A 22,500-nucleotide genomic window follows, 5' to 3' on the forward strand; every position below is an offset into this window, starting at 1 on the left:
AATACCCCCTGAGCACGTCTTATGACTCCGGACTAAGCAGGGGTCGGTCCTGGTTAGTTACTTGGATGGGAGACCGCCTGGAATTACCAGTTTGCTAAGCTTTTACATTTCTCCCACCCATAGCAGGGGGCCTGTTTTCTCAGGTCCACATTAACTGCACCGTGGGTTGGGAAAATGGTTTTCTTTCTTATTGTATCCAGTTATTGTTTGATTTATGAGGTATTTTCTGCAATAATATCTTGTATTTTTTATTACTTTTATTTTTATTATTGTCATTTACCCTAGATTGTTCAATTATTTGTTAGCTCACTAATACTGCATCGTTCTTAGACAACACGCTATTACCTGCAGAATTTTCTGTTTTCATTCACAGTGCTGCTTTTGCTTTGTTCACAGTTCATGCCTAAGGTCGGTGACAGATTATAAGTAATGATTTTGGCTTCTCTCTATTTGATTTGTTTAAAGGAGAGCAAAATAGAAAAAAGGGCTATTGTTTTAAGGCCAAAATGGCCACCTTCTGTGTACGTCCCACAATGTTCTAAGTCCTTTATAAACGCCACATTCAGGCAAGTGGATGCAACGGTGTGGCTTGCCAAGCTTAAAAGAGCTCCTGTCACTCTCAGCTCTCGCTTATGGCCATACCACCCTGAGCACGCCCGATCTCGTCTGATCTCGGAAGCTAAGCAGGGTCGGGCCTGGTTAGTACTTGGATGGGGGACTGCGTAGGAATACCAGGTGCTGTAAGCTTTTTACATTTCTCCTCAACCCTAGCAGATCGGGCTGTTTGCTCAGGTCCATATTCTACTGCACAGTGTTATGGGAAAAGTGTTTTCTTTCTTACTCTATGCAGTTATTGTATGATTTATGAGGTATCTTCTGCAATAATATCTTGTGTTTTTTATTACTTTTATTTTATGTATTTGACATTTAACCTAGATTGTTCAATTATTTGTTAACTCAATGACTGCATCGTTCTTAGACAATAGACGCTATTACCTGCAAAAATATTCTGTTTTCAGTTACAGTGCTGCTTTTGCTTTGTTCACAGTTCATGCCTATGGTCGGTGACACATTACAAGTAATGATTTTGGCTTCTCTCTAGTTTTTTTGTTTAAAGGGAGAGGAAATTACAAAAAAGGGGATATTGTGTTTAAAGCCAAAATGGCCACCTTCTGTGTGCTTCCCAAAATGTTCTAAGTCCTTTATAAACGCCACATTCAGGCAAGTGGATGCACTCTCTACTCTCGCTTATGGCCATACCACCCTGAGCACGCCCAATCTCGTCTGATCTCGGAAGCTAACCAGCGTCGGGCCTGGTTAGTACTTGGATGTGAGACCGCCTGGGAATATCAGGTGCTGTAAGCGTTTACATTTCTCCTATACCCTAGCAGAGCGGGCTGTTTGCTCAGGTCCACATTATACTGCACCATGTTATGGGAAAAGTGTTTTCTTTCTTATTCTATGCAGTTATTGGACGATTTATGACCTATCCTCTGCAATTAATAACTATTGTTTTTATTACTTCTGTTTTATGTATTTGACATTTCACCTAGATTGTTCAATTATTTGTTAACTCAATAATTGCATCGTTCCTAGACAACAGATGCTATTACCTGCAAGAATTTTCTGTTTTCAGTCACAGTGCTGCTTTTGCTTTGTTAACAGTTCATGCCTATGGTCGGTGACACAATACAAGTAATGATTTTGGCTTCTGTCTAGTTGTTTTGTTTAAAGGGAGAGCAAATTACAAAAAAGGGGATATTGTGTTTAAGGCCAAAATGGCCACCTTCTGTGTACGTCCCAAAATGTTTTAAGTCCTTTATAAACGCCACATTCAGGCAAGTGGATGCAACGGTGTGGCTTGCCAAGCTTAAAAGAGCTCCTGTCACTCTCAGCTCTCGCTTATGGCCATACCACCCTGAGCACGCCCGATCTCGTCTGATCTCGGAAGCTAAGCAGGGTCGGGCCTGGTTAGTACTTGAATGGGAGACTGCCTAGGAATACCATGTCCTGTAAGCTTTTTTCATTTCTCCTCAACCCTAGCAGGGGGCGCTGTTTGCTCAGGTCTACATTATACTGCACCGTGTTATGGGAAAAGTGTTTTCTTTCTTATTCTATGCAGTTATTGGACGATTTATGAGGTATCTTCTGCAATTAATATCTTGTGTTTTTTATTACTTGTATTTTATGCATTTGACATTTCACCCTGATTGTTCAATTATTTGTTAACTCAATGACTGCATCGCTCTTAGACAACAGACGCTATTACCTGCAAGAATTTTCTGTTTTCAGTCACAGTGCTGCTTTTGCTTTGTTCACAGTTCATGCCTAAGGTCGGTGACAGATTATAAGTAATGATTTTGGCTTCTCTCTATTTGTTTGGTTTAAAAGGAGAGCGAAATACAAAAAGGGGATATTGTGTTTAAGGCGAAAATGGCCACCTTCTGTGTACGTCCCAAAATGTTCTAAGTCCTTTATGAACGCCACATTCAGGCAAGTGGATGCAACGGCGTGGCTTGCCAAGCTTAAAAGGGCTCCTGTCACTCTCTGCTCTTGCTTACGGCAATACCACCCTGAGCACGCCCGATCTCGTCTGATCTCGGAGGCTAAGCAGGGTCGGGCCTGCTTAGTACTTGGATGGGAGACCGCCTGGCAATACCAGGTGCTCTAAGCTTTTACATATCTCCTCACCATAGCAGGGGGCGCTGTTTTCTCAGGTCCACATAATACTGCACCGTGTTATGGGAAAAGTGTTTTCTTTTTTTATTGTATGCAATTATTGTATGATTTATGAGGTATCTTCTGCAATAATATCTTGTGTTTTTTAATACTTTTAATTTATGTATTTGACATTTCACCTAGATTGTTCAATTATTTGTTAACTCACAACTGCATGGTTCTTAGACAACAGACGCTATTACCTGCAAGAATTTTCTATTTTCAGTCACAGTGCTGCTTTTGCTTTGTTCACAGTTCATGCCTATGGTCGGTGACAGACTATTAGTAATGATTTTGGCTTCTCTCTATTTGTTTTGTTTAAAGGGGGAGCAAATTACAAAAAAGGGGATATTGTGTTTAAGGCCAAAATGGCCACCTTCTGTGTACGTCCCAAAATGTTCTAAGTCCTTTATAAACGCCACATTCAGGCAAGTGGATGCAACGGCGTGGCTTGCCAAGCTTAAAAGAGCTCCTGTCACTCTCAGCTCTCGCTTATGGCCATACCACCCTGAGCACGCCCGATCTTGTCTGATCTCGGAAGCTAAGCAGGCTCGATCCTGGTTAGTACTTGGATGGGAGACCGCCTGGGAATACCAGGTGCTGTAAGCTTTTACATTTCTCCTCACCCATAGCAGGGGGCGCTGTTTTCTCAGGTGCACATTATACTGCACCGTGGGTTGGGAAACGTGTTTTCTTTCTTATTGCATCCAGTTATTGTATGATTTATGAGGTATCTTCTGCAATAATATCTTGTATTTTTTATTACTTTTATTTTATGTATTTGACATTTCACCTAGATTGTTCAATTATTTGTTAGCTCAATGACTGCATCGTTCTTAGACAACAGACGCTATTACCTGCAAGAATTTTCTGTTTTCAGTCACAGTGCTGCTTTTGCTTTGTTCACAGTTCATGCCTAAGGTCGGTGACAGATTATAAGTAATGATTTTGGCTTCTCTCTATTTGATTTGTTTAAAGGGAGAGCAAAATAGAAAAAAGGGGCTATTGTGTTTAAGGGCAAAATGGCCACCTTCTGTGTACGTCCCACAATGTTCTAAGTCCTTTATAAACGCCACATTCAGGCAAGTGGATGCAACGGCGTGGCTTGCCAAGCTTAAAAGAGCTCCTGTCACTCTCAGCTCTCGCTTATGGCCATACCACCCTGAGCACGCCCGGTCTCGTCTGATTTCGGAAGCTAAGCAGGGTCGGTCCTGGTTAGTACTTGGATGGGAGACCGCCTGGGAATACCAGGTGCTTTAAGCTTTTACATTTCTCCTCACCCATAGCAGGGGGCGCTGTTTTCTCAGGTCCACTTTATACTGCACCGTGGGTTGGGAAAAGTGTTTTCTTTCTTATTGTATCCAGTTATTGTATGATTTATGAGGTATCTTCTGCAATAATATCTTGTATTTTTTATTACTTTTATTTTATGTATTTGACATTTCACCTAGATTGTTCAATTATTTGTTAGCTCAATGACTGCATCGTTCTTAGACAACAGACGCTATTACCTGCAAGGATTTTCTGTTTTCAGTCACAGTGCTGCTTTTGCTTTGTTCACAGTTCATGCCTAAGGTCGGTGACAGATTATAAGTAATGATTTTGGCTTCTCTCTATTTGATTTGTTTAAAGGGAGAGCAAAATAGAAAAAGGGGCTATTGTGTTTAAGGCCAAAATGGCCACCTTCTGTGTACGTCCCACAATGTTCTAAGTCCTTTATAAACGCCACATTCAGGCAAGTGGATGCAACGGTGTGGCTTGCCAAGCTTAAAAGAGCTCCTGTCACTCTCAGCTCTCGCTTATGGCCATACCACCCTGAGCACGCCCGATCTCGTCTGATCTCGGAAGCTAAGCAGGGTCGGTCCTGGTTAGTACTTGGATGGGAGACTGCCTGTGAATACCAGGTGCTGTAAGCTTTTACATTTCTCCTCAACCCTAGCAGAGCGGGCTGTTTGCTCAGGTCCACATTATATTGCACAGTGTTATGGGAAAAGTGTTTTCTTTCTTATTCTATGCAGTTATTATATGATTTATGACCTATCCTCTGCAATTAATAACTATTGTTTTTATTACTTCTGTTTTATGTATTTGACATTTCACCTAGATTGTTCAATTATTTGTTAACTCAATAATTGCATCGTTCTTAGACAATAGACGCTATTACCTGCAAAAATATTCTGTTTTCAGTTACAGTGCTGCTTTTGCTTTGTTCACAGTTCATGCCTATGGTCGGTGACACATTACAAGTAATGATTTTGGCTTCTCTCTATTTGATTTGTTTAAAGGGAGAGCAAATTACAAAAAAGGGGATATTGTGTTTAAAGCCAAAATGGCCACCTTCTGTGTGCTTCCCAAAATGTTCTAAGTCCTTTATAAACGCCACATTCAGGCAAGTGGATGCACTCTCTACTCTCGCTTATGGCCATACCACCCTGAGCACGCCCAATCTCGTCTGATCTCGGAAGCTAACCAGCGTCGGGCCTGGTTAGTACTTGGATGTGAGACCGCCTGGGAATATCAGGTGCTGTAAGCGTTTACATTTCTCCTATACCCTAGCAGAGCGGGCTGTTTGCTCAGGTCCACATTATACTGCACCATGTTATGGGAAAAGTGTTTTCTTTCTTATTCTATGCAGTTATTGGACGATTTATGACCTATCCTCTGCAATTAATAACTATTGTTTTTATTACTTCTGTTTTATGTATTTGACATTTCACCTAGATTGTTCAATTATTTGTTAACTCAATAATTGCATCGTTCCTAGACAACAGATGCTATTACCTGCAAGAATTTTCTGTTTTCAGTCACAGTGCTGCTTTTGCTTTGTTAACAGTTCATGCCTATGGTCGGTGACACAATACAAGTAATGATTTTGGCTTCTCTCTAGTTGTTTTGTTTAAAGGGAGAGAAAATTACAAAAAATGGGATATTGTGTTTAAGGCCAAAATGGCCACCTTCTGTGTACGTCCCAAAATGTTTTAAGTCCTTTATAAACGCCACATTCAGGCAAGTGGATGCAACGGTGTGGCTTGCCAAGCTTAAAAGAGCTCCCGTCACTCTCAGCTCTCGCTTATGGCCATACCACCCTGAGCACGCCCGATCTCGTCTGATCTCGGAAGCTAAGCAGGGTCGGGCCTGGTTAGTACTTGAATGGGAGACTGCCTAGGAATACCATGTCCTGTAAGCTTTTACATTTCTCCTCACCCATAGCAGGGGGCGCTGTTTTCTCAGGTCCACTTTATACTGCACCGTGGGTTGGGAAAAGTGTTTTCTTTCTTATTGTATCCAGTTATTGTATGATTTATGAGGTATCTTCTGCAATAATATCTTGTATTTTTTATTACTTTTATTTTATGTATTTGACATTTCACCTAGATTGTTCAATTATTTGTTAGCTCAATGACTGCATCGTTCTTAGACAACAGACGCTATTACCTGCAAGGATTTTCTGTTTTCAGTCACAGTGCTGCTTTTGCTTTGTTCACAGTTCATGCCTAAAGTCGGTGACAGATTATAAGTAATGATTTGGCTTCTCTCTATTTGATTTGTTTAAAGGGAGAGCAAAATAGAAAAAAGGGGCTATTGTGTTTAAGGCCAAAATGGCCACCTTCTGTGTACGTCCCACAATGTTCTAAGTCCTTTATAAACGCCACATTCAGGCAAGTGGATGCAACGGTGTGGCTTGCCAAGCTTAAAAGACCTCCTGTCACTGTCAGCTCTCGCTTATGGCCATACCACCCTGAGCACGCTCGATCTCGTCTGATCTCGGAAGCTAAGCAGGGTCGGTCCTGGTTAGTACTTGGATGGGAGACCGCCTGGGAATACCAGGTGCTGTAAGCTTTTACATTTCTCCTCAACCCTAGCAGAGCGGGCTGTTTGCTTAGGTCCACATTATACTGCACTGTGTTATGGGAAAAGTGTTTTCTTTCTTATTGTTGGCAGTTATTGTATGATTTATGAGGTATCTTCTGCAATAATATCTTGTGTTTTTTATTACTTTTATTTTATGTATTTGACATTTAACCTAGATTGTTCAATTATTTGTTAACTCAATGACTGCATCGTTCTTAGACAATAGACGCTATTACCTGCAAAAATATTCTGTTTTCAGTTACAGTGCTGCTTTTGCTTTGTTCACAGTTCATGCCTATGGTCGGTGACACATTACAAGTAATGATTTTGGCTTCTCTCTAGTTTTTTTGTTTAAAGGGAGAGCAAATTACAAAAAAGGGGATATTGTGTTTAAAGCCAAAATGGCCACCTTCTGTGTGCTTCCCAAAATGTTCTAAGTCCTTTATAAACGCCACATTCAGGCAAGTGGATGCACTCTTTACTCTCGCTTATGGCCATACCACCCTGAGCACGCCCAATCTCGTCTGATCTCGGAGGCTAAGCAGGGTCGGGCCTGCTTAGTACTTGGATGGGAGACCGCCTGGCAATACCAGGTGCTCTAAGCTTTTACATATCTCCTCACCATAGCAGGGGGCGCTGTTTTCTCAGGTCCACATAATACTGCACCGTGTTATGGGAAAAGTGTTTTCTTTTTTTATTGTATGCAATTATTGTATGATTTATGAGGTATCTTCTGCAATAATATCTTGTGTTTTTTAATACTTTTAATTTATGTATTTGACATTTCACCTAGATTGTTCAATTATTTGTTAACTCACAACTGCATGGTTCTTAGACAACAGACGCTATTACCTGCAAGAGTTTTCTGTTTTCAGTCACAGTGCTGCTTTTGCTTTGTTCACAGTTCATGCCTATGGTCGGTGACAGACTATTAGTAATGATTTTGGCTTCTCTCTATTTGTTTTGTTTAAAGGGGGAGCAAATTACAAAAAAGGGGATATTGTGTTTAAGGCCAAAATGGCCACCTTCTGTGTACGTCCCAAAATGTTCTAAGTCCTTTATAAACACCACATTCAGGCAAGTGGATGCAACGGCGTGGCTTGCCAAGCTTAAAAGAGCTCCTGTCACTCTCAGCTCTCGCTTATGGCCATACCACCCTGAGCACGCCCGATCTTGTCTGATCTCGGAAGCTAAGCAGGCTCGATCCTGGTTAGTACTTGGATGGGAGACCGCCTGGGAATACCAGGTGCTGTAAGCTTTTACATTTCTCCTCACCCATAGCAGGGGGCGCTGTTTTCTCAGGTGCACATTATACTGCACCGTGGGTTGGGAAAAGTGTTTTCTTTCTTATTGCATCCAGTTATTGTATGATTTATGAGGTATCTTCTGCAATAATATCTTGTATTTTTTATTACTTTTATTTTATGTATTTGACATTTCACCTAGATTGTTCAATTATTTGTTAGCTCAATGACTGCATCGTTCTTAGACAACAGACGCTATTACCTGCAAGAATTTTCTGTTTTCAGTCACAGTGCTGCTTTTGCTTTGTTCACAGTTCATGCCTAAGGTCGGTGACAGATTATAAGTAATGATTTTGGCTTCTCTCTATTTGATTTGTTTAAAGGGAGAGCAAAATAGAAAAAAGGGGCTATTGTGTTTAAGGGCAAAATGGCCAGCTTCTGTGTACGTCTCAAAATGCTCTAAGTTCTTTATAAACGCCACATTCAGGCAAGTGGATGCAACGGTGTGGCTTGCCAAGCTTAAAAGAGCTCCTGTCACTCTCAGCTCTCGCTTATGGCCATACCACCCTGAGCACGCCCGATCTCGTCTGATCTCGGAAGCTAAGCAGGGTCGGTCCTGGTTAGTACTTGGATGGGAGACCGCCTGGGAATACCAGGTGCTGTAAGCTTTTACATTTCTCCTCACCCATAGCAGGGGGCGCTGTTTTCTCAGGTCCACTTTATACTGCACCGTGGGTTGGGAAAAGTGTTTTCTTTCTTATTGTATCCAGTTATTGTATGATTTATGAGGTATCTTCTGCAATAATATCTTGTATTTTTTATTACTTTTATTTTATGTATTTGACATTTCACCTAGATTGTTCAATTATTTGTTAGCTCAATGACTGCATCGTTCTTAGACAACAGACGCTATTACCTGCAAGGATTTTCTGTTTTCAGTCACAGTGCTGCTTTTGCTTTGTTCACAGTTCATGCCTAAAGTCGGTGACAGATTATAAGTAATGATTTTGGCTTCTCTCTATTTGATTTGTTTAAAGGGAGAGCAAAATAGAAAAAAGGGGCTATTGTGTTTAAGGCCAAAATGGCCACCTTCTGTGTACGTCCCACAATGTTCTAAGTCCTTTATAAACGCCACATTCAGGCAAGTGGATGCAACGGTGTGGCTTGCCAAGCTTAAAAGACCTCCTGTCACTGTCAGCTCTCGCTTATGGCCATACCACCCTGAGCACGCTCGATCTCGTCTGATCTCGGAAGCTAAGCAGGGTCGGTCCTGGTTAGTACTTGGATGGGAGACCGCCTGGGAATACCAGGTGCTGTAAGCTTTTACATTTCTCCTCAACCCTAGCAGAGCGGGCTGTTTGCTTAGGTCCACATTATACTGCACTGTGTTATGGGAAAAGTGTTTTCTTTCTTATTGTTGGCAGTTATTGTATGATTTATGAGGTATCTTCTGCAATAATATCTTGTGTTTTTTATTACTTTTATTTTATGTATTTGACATTTAACCTAGATTGTTCAATTATTTGTTAACTCAATGACTGCATCGTTCTTAGACAATAGACGCTATTACCTGCAAAAATATTCTGTTTTCAGTTACAGTGCTGCTTTTGCTTTGTTCACAGTTCATGCCTATGGTCGGTGACACATTACAAGTAATGATTTTGGCTTCTCTCTAGTTTTTTTGTTTAAAGGGAGAGCAAATTACAAAAAAGGGGATATTGTGTTTAAAGCCAAAATGGCCACCTTCTGTGTGCTTCCCAAAATGTTCTAAGTCCTTTATAAACGCCACATTCAGGCAAGTGGATGCACTCTTTACTCTCGCTTATGGCCATACCACCCTGAGCACGCCCAATCTCGTCTGATCTCGGAAGCTAACCAGCGTCGGGCCTGGTTAGTACTTGGATGTGAGACCGCCTGGGAATATCAGGTGCTGTAAGCGTTTACATTTCTCCTATACCCTAGCAGAGCGGGCTGTTTGCTCAGGTCCACATTATACTGCACCATGTTATGGGAAAAGTGTTTTCTTTCTTATTCTATGCAGTTATTGGACGATTTATGACCTATCCTCTGCAATTAATAACTATTGTTTTTATTACTTCTGTTTTATGTATTTGACATTTCACCTAGATTGTTCAATTATTTGTTAAGTCAATAATTGCATCGTTCCTAGACAACAGATGCTATTACCTGCAAGAATTTTCTGTTTTCAGTCACAGTGCTGCTTTTGCTTTGTTAACAGTTCATGCCTATGGTCGGTGACACAATACAAGTAATGATTTTGGCTTCTCTCTAGTTGTTTTGTTTAAAGGGAGAGCAAATTACAAAAAAGGGGATATTGTGTTTAAGGCCAAAATGGCCACCTTCTGTGTACGTCCCAAAATGTTTTAAGTCCTTTATAAACGCCACATTCAGGCAAGTGGATGCAACGGTGTGGCTTGCCAAGCTTAAAAGAGCTCCTGTCACTCTCAGCTCTCGCTTATGGCCTTACCACCCTGAGCACGCCCGATCTCGTCTGATCTCGGAAGCTAAGCAGGGTCGGGCCTGGTTAGTACTTGAATGGGAGACTGCCTAGGAATACCAGGTCCTGTAAGCTTTTACATTTCTCCTCAACCCTAGCAGGGGGCGCTGTTTGCTCAGGTCTACATTATACTGCACCGTGTTATGGGAAAAGTGTTTTCTTTCTTATTCTATGCAGTTATTGGACGATTTATGAGGTATCTTCTGCAATTAATATCTTGTGTTTTTTATTACTTGTATTTTATGCATTTGACATTTCACCCTGATTGTTCAATTATTTGTTAACTCAATAATTGCATCGTTCTTAGACAACAGATGTATTACCTGCAAAAATATTCTGTTTTCAGTCACAGTGCTGCTTTTGCTTTGTTCACAGTTCATGCCTATGGTCGGTGACAGACTATTAGTAATGATTTTGGCTTCTCTCTATTTGTTTGGTTTAAAAGGAGAGCGAAATACAAAAAAGGGGATATTGTGTTTAAGGCGAAAATGGCCACCTTCTGTGTACGTCCCAAAATGTTCTAAGTCCTTTATGAACGCCACATTCAGGCAAGTGGATGCAACGGCGTGGCTTGCCAAGCTTAAAAGGGCTCCTGTCACTCTCTGCTCTAACTTACGGCAATACCACCCTGAGCACGCCAGATCTCGTCTGATCTCGGAGGCTAAGCAGGGTCGGGCCTGCTTAGTACTTGGATGGGAGACCGCCTGGCAATACCAGGTGCTCTAAGCTTTTACATATCTCCTCACCATAGCAGGGGGCGCTGTTTTCTCAGGTCCACATAATACTGCACCGTGTTATGGGAAAAGTGTTTTCTTTTTTTATTGTATGCAATTATTGTATGATTTATGAGGTATCTTCTGCAATAATATCTTGTGTTTTTTAATACTTTTAATTTATGTATTTGACATTTCACCTAGATTGTTCAATTATTTGTTAACTCACAACTGCATGGTTCTTAGACAACAGACGCTATTACCTGCAAGAATTTTCTGTTTTCAGTCACAGTGCTGCTTTTGCTTTGTTCACAGTTCATGCCTATGGTCGGTGACAGACTATTAGTAATGATTTTGGCTTCTCTCTATTTGTTTTGTTTAAAGGGGGAGCAAATTACAAAAAAGGGGATATTGTGTTTAAGGGCAAAATGGCCACCTTCTGTGTACGTCCCAAAATGTTCTAAGTCCTTTATAAACGCCACATTCAGGCAAGTGGATGCAAAGGCGTGGCTTGCCAAGCTTAAAAGAGCTCCTGTCACTCTCAGCTCTCGCTTATGGCCATACCACCCTAAGCACGCCCGATCTTGTCTGATCTCGGAAGCTAAGCAGGCTCGATCCTGGTTAGTACTTGGATAGGAGACCGCCTGGGAATACCAGGTGCTGTAAGCTTTTACATTTCTCCTCACCCATAGCAGGGGGCGCTGTTTTCTCAGGTGCACATTATACTGCACCGTGGGTTGGGAAAAGTGTTTTCTTTCTTATTGCATCCAGTTATTGTATGATTTATGAGGTATCTTCTGCAATAATATCTTGTATTTTTTATTACTTTCATTTTATGTATTTGACATTTCACCTAGATTGTTCAATTATTTGTTAGCTCAATGACTGCATCGTTCTTAGACAACAGACGCTATTACCTGCAAGAATTTTCTGTTTTCAGTCACAGTGCTGCTTTTGCTTTGTTCACAGTTCATGCCTAAGGTCGGTGACAGATTATAAGTAATGATTTTGGCTTCTCTCTATTTGATTTGTTTAAAGGGAGAGCAAAATAGAAAAAAGGGGCTATTGTGTTTAAGGGCAAAATGGCCACCTTCTGTGTACGTCCCACAATGTTCTAAGTCCTTTATAAACGCCACATTCAGGCAAGTGGATGCAACGGCGTGGCTTGCCAAGCTTAAAAGAGCTCCTGTCACTCTCAGCTCTCGCTTATGGCCTTACCACCCTCAGCATGCCCGATCTCGTCTGATCTCGGAAGCTAAGCAGGGTCGGGCCTGGTTAGTACTTGAATGGGAGACTGCCTAGGAATACCAGGTGCTGTAAGCTTTTTTCATTTCTCCTCAACCCTAGCAGGGGGCGCTGTTTGCTCAGGTCTACATTATACTGCACCGTGTTATAGGAAAAGTGTTTTCTTTCTTATGCTATGCAGTTATTGGACGATTTATGAGGTATCTTCTGCAATTAATATCTTGTGTTTTTTATTACTTGTATTTTATGTATTTGACATTTCACCCTGATTGTTCAATTATTTGTTAACTCAATAATTGCATCGTTCTTAGACAACAGATGTATTACCTGCAAAAATATTCTGTTTTCAGTCACAGTGCTGCTTTTGCTTTGTTTACAGTTCATGCCTATGGTCGGTGACAGACTATTAGTAATGATTTTGGCTTCTCTCTATTTGTTTGGTTTAAAAGGAGAGCGAAATACAAAAAAGGGGATATTGTGTTTAAGGCCAAAATGGCCACCTTCTGTGTACGTCCCAAAATGTTCTAAGTCCTTTATGAACGCCACATTCAGGCAAGTGGATGCAACGGCGTGGCTTGCCAAGCTTAAAAGAGCTCCTGTCACTGTCTGCTCTACCTTACGGCCATACCACCCTGAGCACGCCTGATTTCGGCTAATCTCCGAAGCTAAGCAGGGTCAGGCCTGGTTAGTACTTGGATGGGAGACTGCCTAGGAATACCAGGTGCTGTAAGCCTTTTTCAGTCCTCCTTAACCCTAGCAGGGGGCGCTGTTTGCTCAGGTCCACATTATACTGCACCGTGTTATGGGAAAAGTGTTTTCTTTCTTATTGTATGCAGTTATTGTATGATTTATGAGGTTCCTTCTGCAATAATATCTTGTGTTTTTTATTACTTTTATTTTATGTATTTGACATTTCACCTAGATTGTTCAATTATTTGTTCGCTCAATAATTGCATCGTTGTTAGACAACAGATGTATTACCTGCAAAAATATTCTGTTTTCAGTTACAGTGCTGCTTTTGCTTTGTTCACAGTTCATGCCTATGGTCGGTGACACATTACAAGTAATGATTTTGGCTTCTCTCTAGTTTTTTTGTTTGAAGGGAGAGCAAATTAAAAAAAAGGGGATATTGTGTTTAAAGCCAAAATGGCCACCTTCTGTGTGCTTCCCAAAATGTTCTAAGTCCTTTATAAACGCCACATTCAGGCAAGTGGATGCACTCTCTACTCTCGCTTATGGCCATACCACCCTGAGCACGCCCGATCTCGTCTGATCTCGGAAGCTAACCAGCGTCGGGCCTGGTTAGTACTTGGATGGGAGACCGCCTGGGAATATCAGGTGCTGTAAGCGTTTACATTTCTTCTATACCCTAGCAGAGCGGGCTGTTTGCTCAGGTCCACATTATACTGCACCGTGTTATGGGAAAAGTTTTTTCTTTCTTATTCTATACAGTTATTATATGATTTATGACCTATCCTCTGCAATTAATAACTATTGTTTTTATTACTTCTGTTTTATGTATTTGACATTTCACCTAGATTGTTCAATTATTTGTTAACTCAATAATTGCATCGTTCCTAGACAACAGATGCTATTACCTGCAAGAATTTTTCTGTTTTCAGTCACAGTGCTGCTTTTGCTTTGTTAACAGTTCATGCCTATGGTCGGTGACACAATACAAGTAATGATTTTGGCTTCTCTCTAGTTGTTTTGTTTAAAGGGAGAGCAAATTACAAAAAAGGGGATATTGTGTTTAAGGCCAAAATGGCCACCTTCTGTGTACGTCCCAAAATGTTTTAAGTCCTTTATAAACGCCACATTCAGGCAAGTGGATGCAACGGCGTGGCTTTCCAAGCTTAAAAGAGCTCCTGTCACTCTCAGCTCTCGCTTATGGCCATACCACCCTGAGCACGCCCGATCTCGTCTGATCTCGGAAGCTAAGCAGGGTCGGGCCTGGTTAGTACTTGAATGGGAGACTGCCTAGGAATACCAGGTCCTGTAAGCTTTTTTCATTTCTCCTCAACCCTAGCAGGGGGCGCTGTTTGCTCAGGTCTACATTATACTGCACCGTGTTATGGGAAAAGTGTTTTCTTTCTTATTCTATGCAGTTATTGGACGATTTATGAGGTATCTTCTGCAATTAATATCTTGTGTTTTTTATTACTTGTATTTTATGTATTTGACATTTCATCCTGATTGTTCAATTATTTGTTAACTCAATAATTGCATCGTTCTTAGACAACAGATGTATTACCTGCAAAAATATTCTGTTTTCAGTCACAGTGCTGCTTTTGCTTTGTTCACAGTTCATGCCTATGGTCGGTGACAGACTATTAGTAATGATTTTGGCTTCTCTCTATTTGTTTGGTTTAAAAGGAGAGCGAAATACAAAAAAGGGGATATTGTGTTTAAGGCCAAAATGGCACCTTCTGTGTACGTCCCAAAATGTTCTAAGTCCTTTATGAACGCCACATTCAGGCAAGTGGATGCAACGGCGTGGCTTGCCAAGCTTAAAAGGGCTCCTGTCACTCTCTGCTCTTGCTTACGGCAATACCACCCTGAGCACGCCCGATCTCGTCTGATCTCGGAGGCTAAACAGGGTTGGGCCTGGTTAGTACTTGAATGGGAGACTGCCTAGGAATACCAGGTGCTGTAAGCTTTTTTTATTTCTCCTCAACCCTAGCAGGGGGCGCTGTTTGCTCAGGTCTACATTATACTGCACCGTGTTATAGGAAAAGTGTTTTCTTTCTTATTCTATGCAGTTATTGGACGATTTATGAGGTATCTTCTGCAATTAATATCTTGTGTTTTTTATTACTTGTATTTTATGTATTTGACATTTCACCCTGATTGTTCAATTATTTGTTAACTCAATAATTGCATCGTTCTTAGACAACAGATGTATTACCTGCAAAAATATTCTGTTTTCAGTCACAGTGCTGCTTTTGCTTTGTTCACAGTTCATGCCTATGGTCGGTGACAGACTATTAGTAATGATTTTGGCTTCTCTCTATTTGTTTGGTTTAAAAGGAGAGCGAAATACAAAAAAGGGGATATTGTGTTTAAGGCCAAAATGGCCAACTTCTGTGTACGTCCCAAAATGTTCTAAGTCCTTTATGAACGCCACATTCAGGCAAGTGGATGCAACGGCGTGGCTTGCCAAGCTTAAAAGGGCTCCTGTCACTCTTTGCTCTCGCTTCCGGCCATACCACCCTGAGCACGCCCGATCTCGTCTGATCTCGGAGGCTAAGCAGGGTCGGTCCTGGTTAGTACTTGGATGGGAGACCGCCTGGCAATACCAGGTGCTGTAAGCTTTTACATTTCTCCTCACCATAGCAGGGGGCGCTGTTTTCTCAGGTCCACATAATACTGCACCGTGTTATGGGAAAAGTTTTTTCTTTATTATTGTATGCAGTTATTGTATGATTTATGCGGTATCTTCTGCAATTAATATCTTGTGTTTTTTATTACTTGTATTTTATGTATTTGACATTTCACCCTGATTGTTCAATTATTTGTTAACTCAATAATTGCATCGTTCTTAGACAACAGATGTATTGCCTGCAAAAATATTCTGTTTTCAGTCACAGTGGTGCTTTTGCTTTGTTAACAGTTCATGCCTATGGTCGGTGACACAATACAAGTAATGATTTTGGCTTCTCTCTAGTTGTTTTGTTTAAAGGGAGAGCAAATTACAAAAAAGGGGATATTGTGTTTAAGGCCAAAATGGCCACCTTCTGTGTACGTCCCAAAATGTTTTAAGTCCTTTATAAACGCCACATTCAGGCAAGTGGATGCAACGGCGTGGCTTGCCAAGCTTAAAAGAGCTCCTGTCACTCTCAGCTCTCGCTTATGGCCATACCACCCTGGGCACGCCCGATCTCGTCTGATCTCGGAAGCTAAGCAGGGTCGGGCCTGGTTAGTACTTGAATGGGACACTGCCTAGGAATACCAGGTGCTGTAAGCTTTTTTTCATTTCTCCTCAACCCTAGTAGGGGGCGCTGTTTGCTCAGGTCTACATTATACTGCACCGGGTTATGGGAAAAGTGTTTTCTTTCTTATTCTATGCAGTTATTGGACGATTTATGAGGTATCTTCTGCAATTAATATCTTGTGTTTTTTATTACTTGTATTTTATGTATTTGACATTTCACCCTGATTGTTCAATTATTTGTTAACTCAATAATTTCATCGTTCTTAGACAACAGATGTATTACCTGCAAAAATATTCTGTTTTCAGTCATAGTGCTGCTTTTGCTTTGTTCACAGTTCATGCCTATGGTCGGTGACAGACTATTAGTAATGATTTTGGCTTCTCTTTATTTGTTTGGTTTAAAAGGAGAGCGAAATACAAAAAAGGGGATATTGTGTTTAAGGCCAAAATGGCCACCTTCTGTGTACGTCCCAAAATGTTCTAAGTCCTTTATGAACGCCACATTCAGGCAAGTGGATGCAACGGCGTGGCTTGCCAAGCTTAAAAGGGCTCCTGTCACTCTCTGCTCTTGCTTACGGCCATACCACCCTGAGCACGCCAGATTTCGTCTGATCTCGGAGGCTAAGCAGGGTCGGGCCTGGTTAGTACTTGGATGGGAGACCGTCTGGCAATACCAGGTGCTGTAAGCTTTTACATTTCTCCTCACCATAGCAGGGGGCGCTGTTTTCTCAGGTCCACATAATACTGCACCGTCTTATGGGAAAAGTGTTTTCTTTTTTATTGTATGCAGTTATTGTATGATTTATGAGGTATCTTCTGCAATAATATCTTGTGTTTTTAATACTTTTTTTTTATGTATTTGACATTTCACCTAGATTGTTCAATTATTTGTTAACTCACAACTGCATTGTTCTTAGACAACAGACGCTATTACCTGCAAGAATTTTCTGTTTTCAGTCACAGTGCTGCTTTTGCTTTGTTCACAATTCATGTCTACGGTCGGTGACAGACTATTAGTAATGATTTTGGCTTCTCTCTATTTGTTTGGTTTAAAAGGAGAGCGAAATACAAAAAAGGGGATATTGTGTTTAAGGCCAAAATGGCCACCTTCTGTGTACGTCCCAAAATGTTCTAAGTCCTTTATAAACGCCACATTCAGGCATGTGGATGCAACGGCGTGGCTTGCCAAGCTTAGAAGAGCTCCTGTCACTCTCTGCTTTCGCTTATGGCCATACCACCCTGAGCACGCCCGATCTCGTCTGATCTCGGAAGCTAAGCAAGGTCGGGCCTGGTTAGTACTTGGATGGGAGACTGCCTAGGAATACCAGGTGCTGTAAGCTTTTTTCATTTCTCCTCAACCCTAGCAGGGGGCGCTGTTTGCTCAGGTCTACATAATACTGCACCGTCTTATGGGAAAAGTGTTTTCTTTCTTATTCTATGCAGTTATTGGACGATTTATGAGGTATCTTCTGCAATTAATATCTTGTGTTTTTTATTACTTGTATTTTATGTATTTGACATTTCACCTAGATTGTTCAATTATTTGTTAACTCAATAATTGCATCGTTCTTAGACAACAGACGCTATTACCTGCAAACATATTCTGTTTTTAGTCACAGTGCTGCTTTTGCTTTGTTCACAGTTCATTCCTATGGTCGGTGACACATTACAAGTAATGATTTTGGCTTCTCTCTAGTTGTTTTGTTTAAAAGGAGAGTGAAATACAAAAAAGGGGATATTGTGTTTAAGGCCAAAATGACCACCTTCTGTGTACATCCCAAAATGTTCTAAGTCCTTCATAAATGCCACATTCAGGCAAATAGATGCAACGGCGTGGCTTGCCAAGCTTAAAAGAGCTCCTGTCACTCTCTGTTCTACCTTATGGCCATACCACCCTGAGCACGCCTGATCTCGTCTGATTTTGGAAGCTAAGCAGGGTTGGGCCTGGTTAGTACTTGGATGGGAGACCGCCTGGAAATACCAGGTGCTGTAAGTTTTTACATTTCTCCTCAACCCTAGCAGAGCGGGCTGTTTGCTTAGGTCCACATTATACTGCACCGTGTTATGGGAAAAGTGTTTTCTTTCTTATTGTTGGCAGTTATTGTATGATTTATGAGGTATCTTCTGCAATAATATCTTGTGTTTTTTATTACTTTTATTTTATGTATTTGACATTTAACCTAGATTGTTCAATTATTTGTTAACTCAATGACTGCATCGCTCTTAGACAACAGACGCTATTACCTGCAAGAATTTTCTGTTTTCAGTCACAATGCTGCTTTTGCTTTGTTCACAGTTCATGCCTATGGTCGGTGACACATTACAAGTAATGACTTTGGCTTCTATCTATTTGATTTGTTTAAAGGGAGAGCGAAATACAAAAAAGGGGATATTGTGTTTAAGGCCAAAATGGCCAGCTTCTGTGTACGTCTCAAAATGCTCTAAGTTCTTTATAAACGGCACATTCAGGCAAGTGGATGAAACGGCGTGGCTTACCAAGCTTAAAAGAGCTCCTGTCACTCTTTACTCTCATTTACGGCCATACCACCCTGAGCACGCCTGATCTCGTCTGATCTCAGAAGCTAAGCTTGGCCGGGCCTGGTTAGTACTTGGATGGGAGACTGCCTGTGAATACCAGGTGCTGTAAGCTTTTACATTTCTCTTCAACCCTAGCAGAACGGGCTGTTTGCTCAAGTCCACATTCTACTGCACAGTGTTATGGGAAAAGTGTTTTCTTTCTTATTGTATGCAGTTATTATATGATTTATGAGGTATCTTCTGCAATAATATCTTGTGTTTTTTATTACTTTTATTTTATGTATTTGACATTTCACCTAGATTGTTTAATTATTTGTTAACTCACAACTGCATCGTTCTTAGACAACAGACGCTATTGCCTGCAAGAATTTTCTGTTTTCAGTCACAGAGCTGCTTTTGCTTTGTTCACAGTTCATGCCTATGGTCGGTGACACATTACAAGTAATGACTTTGGCTTCTCTCTATTTGATTTGTTTTAAGGGAGAGCGAAATACAAAGAAGGGGATATTGTGTTTAAGGCCAAAATGGCCACCTTCTGTGTACGTCCCAAAATGTTCTAAGTCCTTTATAAACGCCACATTCAGACAAGTGGATGCAACGGCGTGGCTTGCCAAGCTTAAAAGAGCTCCTGTCACTCTCTGCTCTCGCTTACGGCCAAACCACCCTCAGCACGCTAGATCTAGTCTGATCACGGAAGCTAACCAGGGTCGGGCCTGGTTAGTACTTGGATGGGAGACTGCCTAGGAATTCCAGGTGCTGTAAGCTTTTTTCATTTCTCCTTAACCCTAGCAGGGGGCGCTGTTTGCTCAGGTCTACATTATACTGCACCGTGTTATGGGAAAAGTGTTTTCTTTATTATTCTATGCAGTTATTGGACGATTTATGAGGTATCTTTGTATTTTAGCAATTAATATCTTGTGTTTTTTATTACTTGTATTTTATGTATTTGACATTTCACCTAGATTGTTCAATTATTTGTTAACCCTCACGCAGCTCTCATTTTTAGACCCCACGAGGGCAACGGAGGAGGGTTTTACATCTGACCCCAGAAGTGGGTGAGGATGTGCAGTGGGGGGGTGGTGGTCGGGGTCACGCCGGACCCCACGAGCACACCGAAAGTGCAGGTTGGGAGGAGGGAGGAGGGGGTCACGCCGGACCCCACGAGGACACAGAAAGTGCAGGTTAGGAGGAGGTAGCTGGGGGTCACGTCGGACCCCACGAGGACACAGAAAGTGCAGGTTGGGAGGAGGGAGGAGGCGGTCACGCCAGACCCCACGAGGACACAGAAAGTGCAGGTTAGGAGGAGAGAGGTGGGGGTCACGCCGGACCCCAGGAGGAAAGCGAACGTGCAGGTTGGGAGGAGGGAGGAGGGGGTCACGCCAGACCCCAGGAGGAAAGCGAACGTGCAGGTTAGGAGGAGGGAGGTGGGGGTCACGCCGGACCCCACGAGGACACAGAAAGTGCAGGTTAGGAGGAGAGAGGTGGGGGTCACGCCGGACCCCAGGAGGAAAGCGAACGTGCAGGTTGGGAGGAGGGAGGAGGGGGTCACGCCAGACCCCAGGATGAAAGCGAACGTGCAGGTTGGGAGGAGGGAGGAGGGGGTCACGCTGGACCCCACGAGGACACAGAAGTGCAGGTTGGGAAGAGGGAGGTGGGGGGGGTCACGCTCGACCCCACGAGGACACAGAACGTGCAGGTTTGGAGGAGGGAGGTGGGGGTCACGCTAGACCCCACGAGGACACAGAAAGTGCAGGTTAGGAGGAGGGAGGTGGGGGTCACGCTCGACCCCACGAGGACACAGAAAGTGCAGGTTGGGGGGAGGGAGGTGGGGGTCACGCCGGACCCCACGAGGACACAGAAAGTGCAGGTTAGGAGGATCCACAGGTTGGAATACAAGGTGAATACAAGGAGGGCCGTGACGTTGTGTGTTTCCAAGTTGGAAACTTGTTGTCTCCAGGTTGGAGAAAATCCCAGGTTGGAGAAAAAAAAACAAAATACCCAAATTCAAATGCTTTTGCTTTATTTTATTAATTATTTTTCTTTTACATATTACACTTTGTTTGTAAATAGTGTTACTACACTGACAACAACAAAAACATCAACAATAGTATAAAACACACGGAATATTATTAGTATTATGATTATTATTATTATTTCATTTTCTAATGAACAAACAAATTATCTTCAGGAGCGAGGGGCGCAGTCTGAACAGCAGAAGAGCAAATGTCTGTGGCAGATGTATCTCTCGCACCGATGGCAAACGTTGTTTGTTTTGCGGTCCCTCGCGCGCGGACAAATTTGACACCTTTTCCTCTTGCCCTTTTGCGCCCGGTCACTAGCGGCGGAACCAAGGGCGTCGTGTTCTCCTCCGTCACCCTCATCGTCCCCGTCTTCACCCCAGACGAGGTCTGCGGTGAGGGCCTGCTGCTGCTGCTGCTGCTGCTGCTGCTGCCCCGAGTCCGGAAGAGCAGGACAGGGAGCGGGAGGAGGACCCGCACGGGGATCCCGAACCCCCTTCTGAAGTGTCCGCACGAGCGAGGCGGACGCTTCGCCGCGAGGTGGATGGCGCCTTCTGCGGATGAGAGGAGTCACGAGCGCCTTGCCCAGCTGCTCTAGAAACACCCTCTTCTTGCTGCGGTTGCCGGGCATCCAGTCGGGGTGGGCCTCCCGCCACACGACGAAAGCGTTGTAGCAAGACACGTCTAGGACGTTGTGAAACACCGCCACGGGCCAGCGCGCCGTCTTTCTCCTGCAGCTGTAGGTTCCTATCACCTTGTCCAGGTTGTCTACGCCTCCCTTGGTGGCGTTGTAGTCTAGGACGGCAAAGGGCTTTTTGTCCCGCCGTCCTGCGTCGACGAGGAGGACATCATCGGCGGCCGTGGCGGCCGAGTGTAGCGTGCTCATCAGGATCACGTTTTTGTTTTTCTTGGGCATGTAGGACACCAGGACGGTGCTGGGAGTGAAGGCAAACACGGAGGAGAAGGCGCTCCTGCCCTTGACCGAGAGGAGCGCCGGCGGCAATTCCGGCTTGTTCTTGCGAACCGTACCGAGCATGGTGAGCTCCCTGTGCAGGAGCCGCTGGCCCAGTTCGTAGGAAGTGAAAAAGTTGTCGCACGTCACGTTGCGAGGCCCGGCGAGCCCTTCTGTGACGTCCAGCACGACCCGCTGGCCCTGCTTTTTTTCAGAAGCTCTCTTTTTTCCTCCTCCTCCTCCTCCTCCTCCTCCTCCTGGCTTGCCGGTGTAAAGCTGCATCTTCCAAGCGTAGCTGGACTTGGCGTCGCACGCCACCCAAAACTTGAGGCCGTATTTTGCTGGCTTGCTAGGCATGTACTGTCTGAAAGAGCAACGACCGAAAAAATAAAAGGTGAGATTTTTAAGTATATATTTTTTTACAGAGGTAAAAAAAGAAAGCCTGCGTGCTACGTGTTTTCTGCATGTCTGCGTGTGTGTGTGTGTGTGTGTGTGTGTGTGTGTGTGTGTGTGTGTGTGTGTCTATGTGCCTCTCTCACGGCTGCCAGTTTGTCCGTCGCTCGCCTGGCGGGTCTAGTTTGGCGATCGTCGAAACGCAACAGCTTCGAGTAAGTGTGAAACACCTTGAGCGACATCGTGGCGCGAAAAATGGCCCTGCCGCTCTCGGCGTTCCACAGGCTGGCCACGGCCTCCCCTCGGGACCTGTAGACGCCGGACAAAATCAGGAGGCCCAAGTAGGCTCGCAGGTCGACCTCGTCCATGCCCTTC

At 43.1% G+C, this 22,500-nt stretch overlaps 12 non-coding genes and 18 pseudogenes across 12 annotated transcripts; all 30 read left to right on the plus strand.

The window, feature by feature from the left end:
• Positions 1 to 628: 628 nt before the first annotated feature.
• Positions 629 to 747, plus strand: LOC114870152 (5S ribosomal RNA). Its single transcript, XR_003788285.1, has one exon. It is a non-coding gene; the product is annotated as a 5S ribosomal RNA (ribosomal RNA).
• A 499-nt stretch (positions 748 to 1,246) lies between these two features.
• LOC114870121 (5S ribosomal RNA) lies at positions 1,247 to 1,365 on the plus strand (annotated as a pseudogene).
• Positions 1,366 to 1,900: 535 nt separating this feature from the next.
• On the plus strand, positions 1,901 to 2,019 carry LOC114870107 (5S ribosomal RNA; annotated as a pseudogene).
• A 536-nt stretch (positions 2,020 to 2,555) lies between these two features.
• LOC114870115 (5S ribosomal RNA) lies at positions 2,556 to 2,674 on the plus strand (annotated as a pseudogene).
• Positions 2,675 to 3,208: 534 nt separating this feature from the next.
• LOC114870193 (5S ribosomal RNA) lies at positions 3,209 to 3,327 on the plus strand (annotated as a pseudogene).
• A 535-nt stretch (positions 3,328 to 3,862) lies between these two features.
• Positions 3,863 to 3,981, plus strand: LOC114870173 (5S ribosomal RNA). The gene has a single exon (XR_003788306.1). It is a non-coding gene; the product is annotated as a 5S ribosomal RNA (ribosomal RNA).
• A 534-nt stretch (positions 3,982 to 4,515) lies between these two features.
• Positions 4,516 to 4,634, plus strand: LOC114870160 (5S ribosomal RNA). The gene has a single exon (XR_003788293.1). It is a non-coding gene; the product is annotated as a 5S ribosomal RNA (ribosomal RNA).
• Positions 4,635 to 5,132: 498 nt separating this feature from the next.
• Positions 5,133 to 5,251, plus strand: LOC114870122 (5S ribosomal RNA; annotated as a pseudogene).
• Positions 5,252 to 5,786: 535 nt separating this feature from the next.
• On the plus strand, positions 5,787 to 5,905 carry LOC114870109 (5S ribosomal RNA; annotated as a pseudogene).
• Positions 5,906 to 6,439: 534 nt separating this feature from the next.
• On the plus strand, positions 6,440 to 6,558 carry LOC114870148 (5S ribosomal RNA). Its single transcript, XR_003788281.1, has one exon. It is a non-coding gene; the product is annotated as a 5S ribosomal RNA (ribosomal RNA).
• A 498-nt stretch (positions 6,559 to 7,056) lies between these two features.
• Positions 7,057 to 7,175, plus strand: LOC114870124 (5S ribosomal RNA; annotated as a pseudogene).
• A 534-nt stretch (positions 7,176 to 7,709) lies between these two features.
• Positions 7,710 to 7,828, plus strand: LOC114870102 (5S ribosomal RNA; annotated as a pseudogene).
• Positions 7,829 to 8,363: 535 nt separating this feature from the next.
• On the plus strand, positions 8,364 to 8,482 carry LOC114870131 (5S ribosomal RNA). Its single transcript, XR_003788269.1, has one exon. It is a non-coding gene; the product is annotated as a 5S ribosomal RNA (ribosomal RNA).
• A 535-nt stretch (positions 8,483 to 9,017) lies between these two features.
• On the plus strand, positions 9,018 to 9,136 carry LOC114870149 (5S ribosomal RNA). The gene has a single exon (XR_003788282.1). It is a non-coding gene; the product is annotated as a 5S ribosomal RNA (ribosomal RNA).
• A 498-nt stretch (positions 9,137 to 9,634) lies between these two features.
• Positions 9,635 to 9,753, plus strand: LOC114870123 (5S ribosomal RNA; annotated as a pseudogene).
• A 535-nt stretch (positions 9,754 to 10,288) lies between these two features.
• On the plus strand, positions 10,289 to 10,407 carry LOC114870181 (5S ribosomal RNA). Its single transcript, XR_003788313.1, has one exon. It is a non-coding gene; the product is annotated as a 5S ribosomal RNA (ribosomal RNA).
• A 535-nt stretch (positions 10,408 to 10,942) lies between these two features.
• On the plus strand, positions 10,943 to 11,061 carry LOC114870134 (5S ribosomal RNA; annotated as a pseudogene).
• A 534-nt stretch (positions 11,062 to 11,595) lies between these two features.
• Positions 11,596 to 11,714, plus strand: LOC114870128 (5S ribosomal RNA; annotated as a pseudogene).
• A 535-nt stretch (positions 11,715 to 12,249) lies between these two features.
• LOC114870183 (5S ribosomal RNA) lies at positions 12,250 to 12,368 on the plus strand (annotated as a pseudogene).
• A 536-nt stretch (positions 12,369 to 12,904) lies between these two features.
• Positions 12,905 to 13,023, plus strand: LOC114870126 (5S ribosomal RNA; annotated as a pseudogene).
• Positions 13,024 to 13,521: 498 nt separating this feature from the next.
• LOC114870167 (5S ribosomal RNA) lies at positions 13,522 to 13,640 on the plus strand. The gene has a single exon (XR_003788300.1). It is a non-coding gene; the product is annotated as a 5S ribosomal RNA (ribosomal RNA).
• A 536-nt stretch (positions 13,641 to 14,176) lies between these two features.
• On the plus strand, positions 14,177 to 14,295 carry LOC114870171 (5S ribosomal RNA). Its single transcript, XR_003788304.1, has one exon. It is a non-coding gene; the product is annotated as a 5S ribosomal RNA (ribosomal RNA).
• Positions 14,296 to 14,830: 535 nt separating this feature from the next.
• Positions 14,831 to 14,949, plus strand: LOC114870169 (5S ribosomal RNA). The gene has a single exon (XR_003788302.1). It is a non-coding gene; the product is annotated as a 5S ribosomal RNA (ribosomal RNA).
• A 536-nt stretch (positions 14,950 to 15,485) lies between these two features.
• On the plus strand, positions 15,486 to 15,604 carry LOC114870103 (5S ribosomal RNA; annotated as a pseudogene).
• A 534-nt stretch (positions 15,605 to 16,138) lies between these two features.
• Positions 16,139 to 16,257, plus strand: LOC114870162 (5S ribosomal RNA). Its single transcript, XR_003788295.1, has one exon. It is a non-coding gene; the product is annotated as a 5S ribosomal RNA (ribosomal RNA).
• A 537-nt stretch (positions 16,258 to 16,794) lies between these two features.
• On the plus strand, positions 16,795 to 16,913 carry LOC114870188 (5S ribosomal RNA; annotated as a pseudogene).
• A 532-nt stretch (positions 16,914 to 17,445) lies between these two features.
• On the plus strand, positions 17,446 to 17,564 carry LOC114870159 (5S ribosomal RNA). Its single transcript, XR_003788292.1, has one exon. It is a non-coding gene; the product is annotated as a 5S ribosomal RNA (ribosomal RNA).
• A 537-nt stretch (positions 17,565 to 18,101) lies between these two features.
• Positions 18,102 to 18,220, plus strand: LOC114870182 (5S ribosomal RNA; annotated as a pseudogene).
• A 535-nt stretch (positions 18,221 to 18,755) lies between these two features.
• Positions 18,756 to 18,874, plus strand: LOC114870185 (5S ribosomal RNA; annotated as a pseudogene).
• Positions 18,875 to 19,408: 534 nt separating this feature from the next.
• LOC114870136 (5S ribosomal RNA) lies at positions 19,409 to 19,527 on the plus strand (annotated as a pseudogene).
• Positions 19,528 to 22,500: the final 2,973 nt, after the last annotated feature.

The sequence above is a fragment of the Betta splendens genome, chromosome 14, assembly GCF_900634795.4.
Source record: "Betta splendens chromosome 14, fBetSpl5.4, whole genome shotgun sequence".
Lineage (NCBI taxonomy): Eukaryota > Metazoa > Chordata > Actinopteri > Anabantiformes > Osphronemidae > Betta > Betta splendens.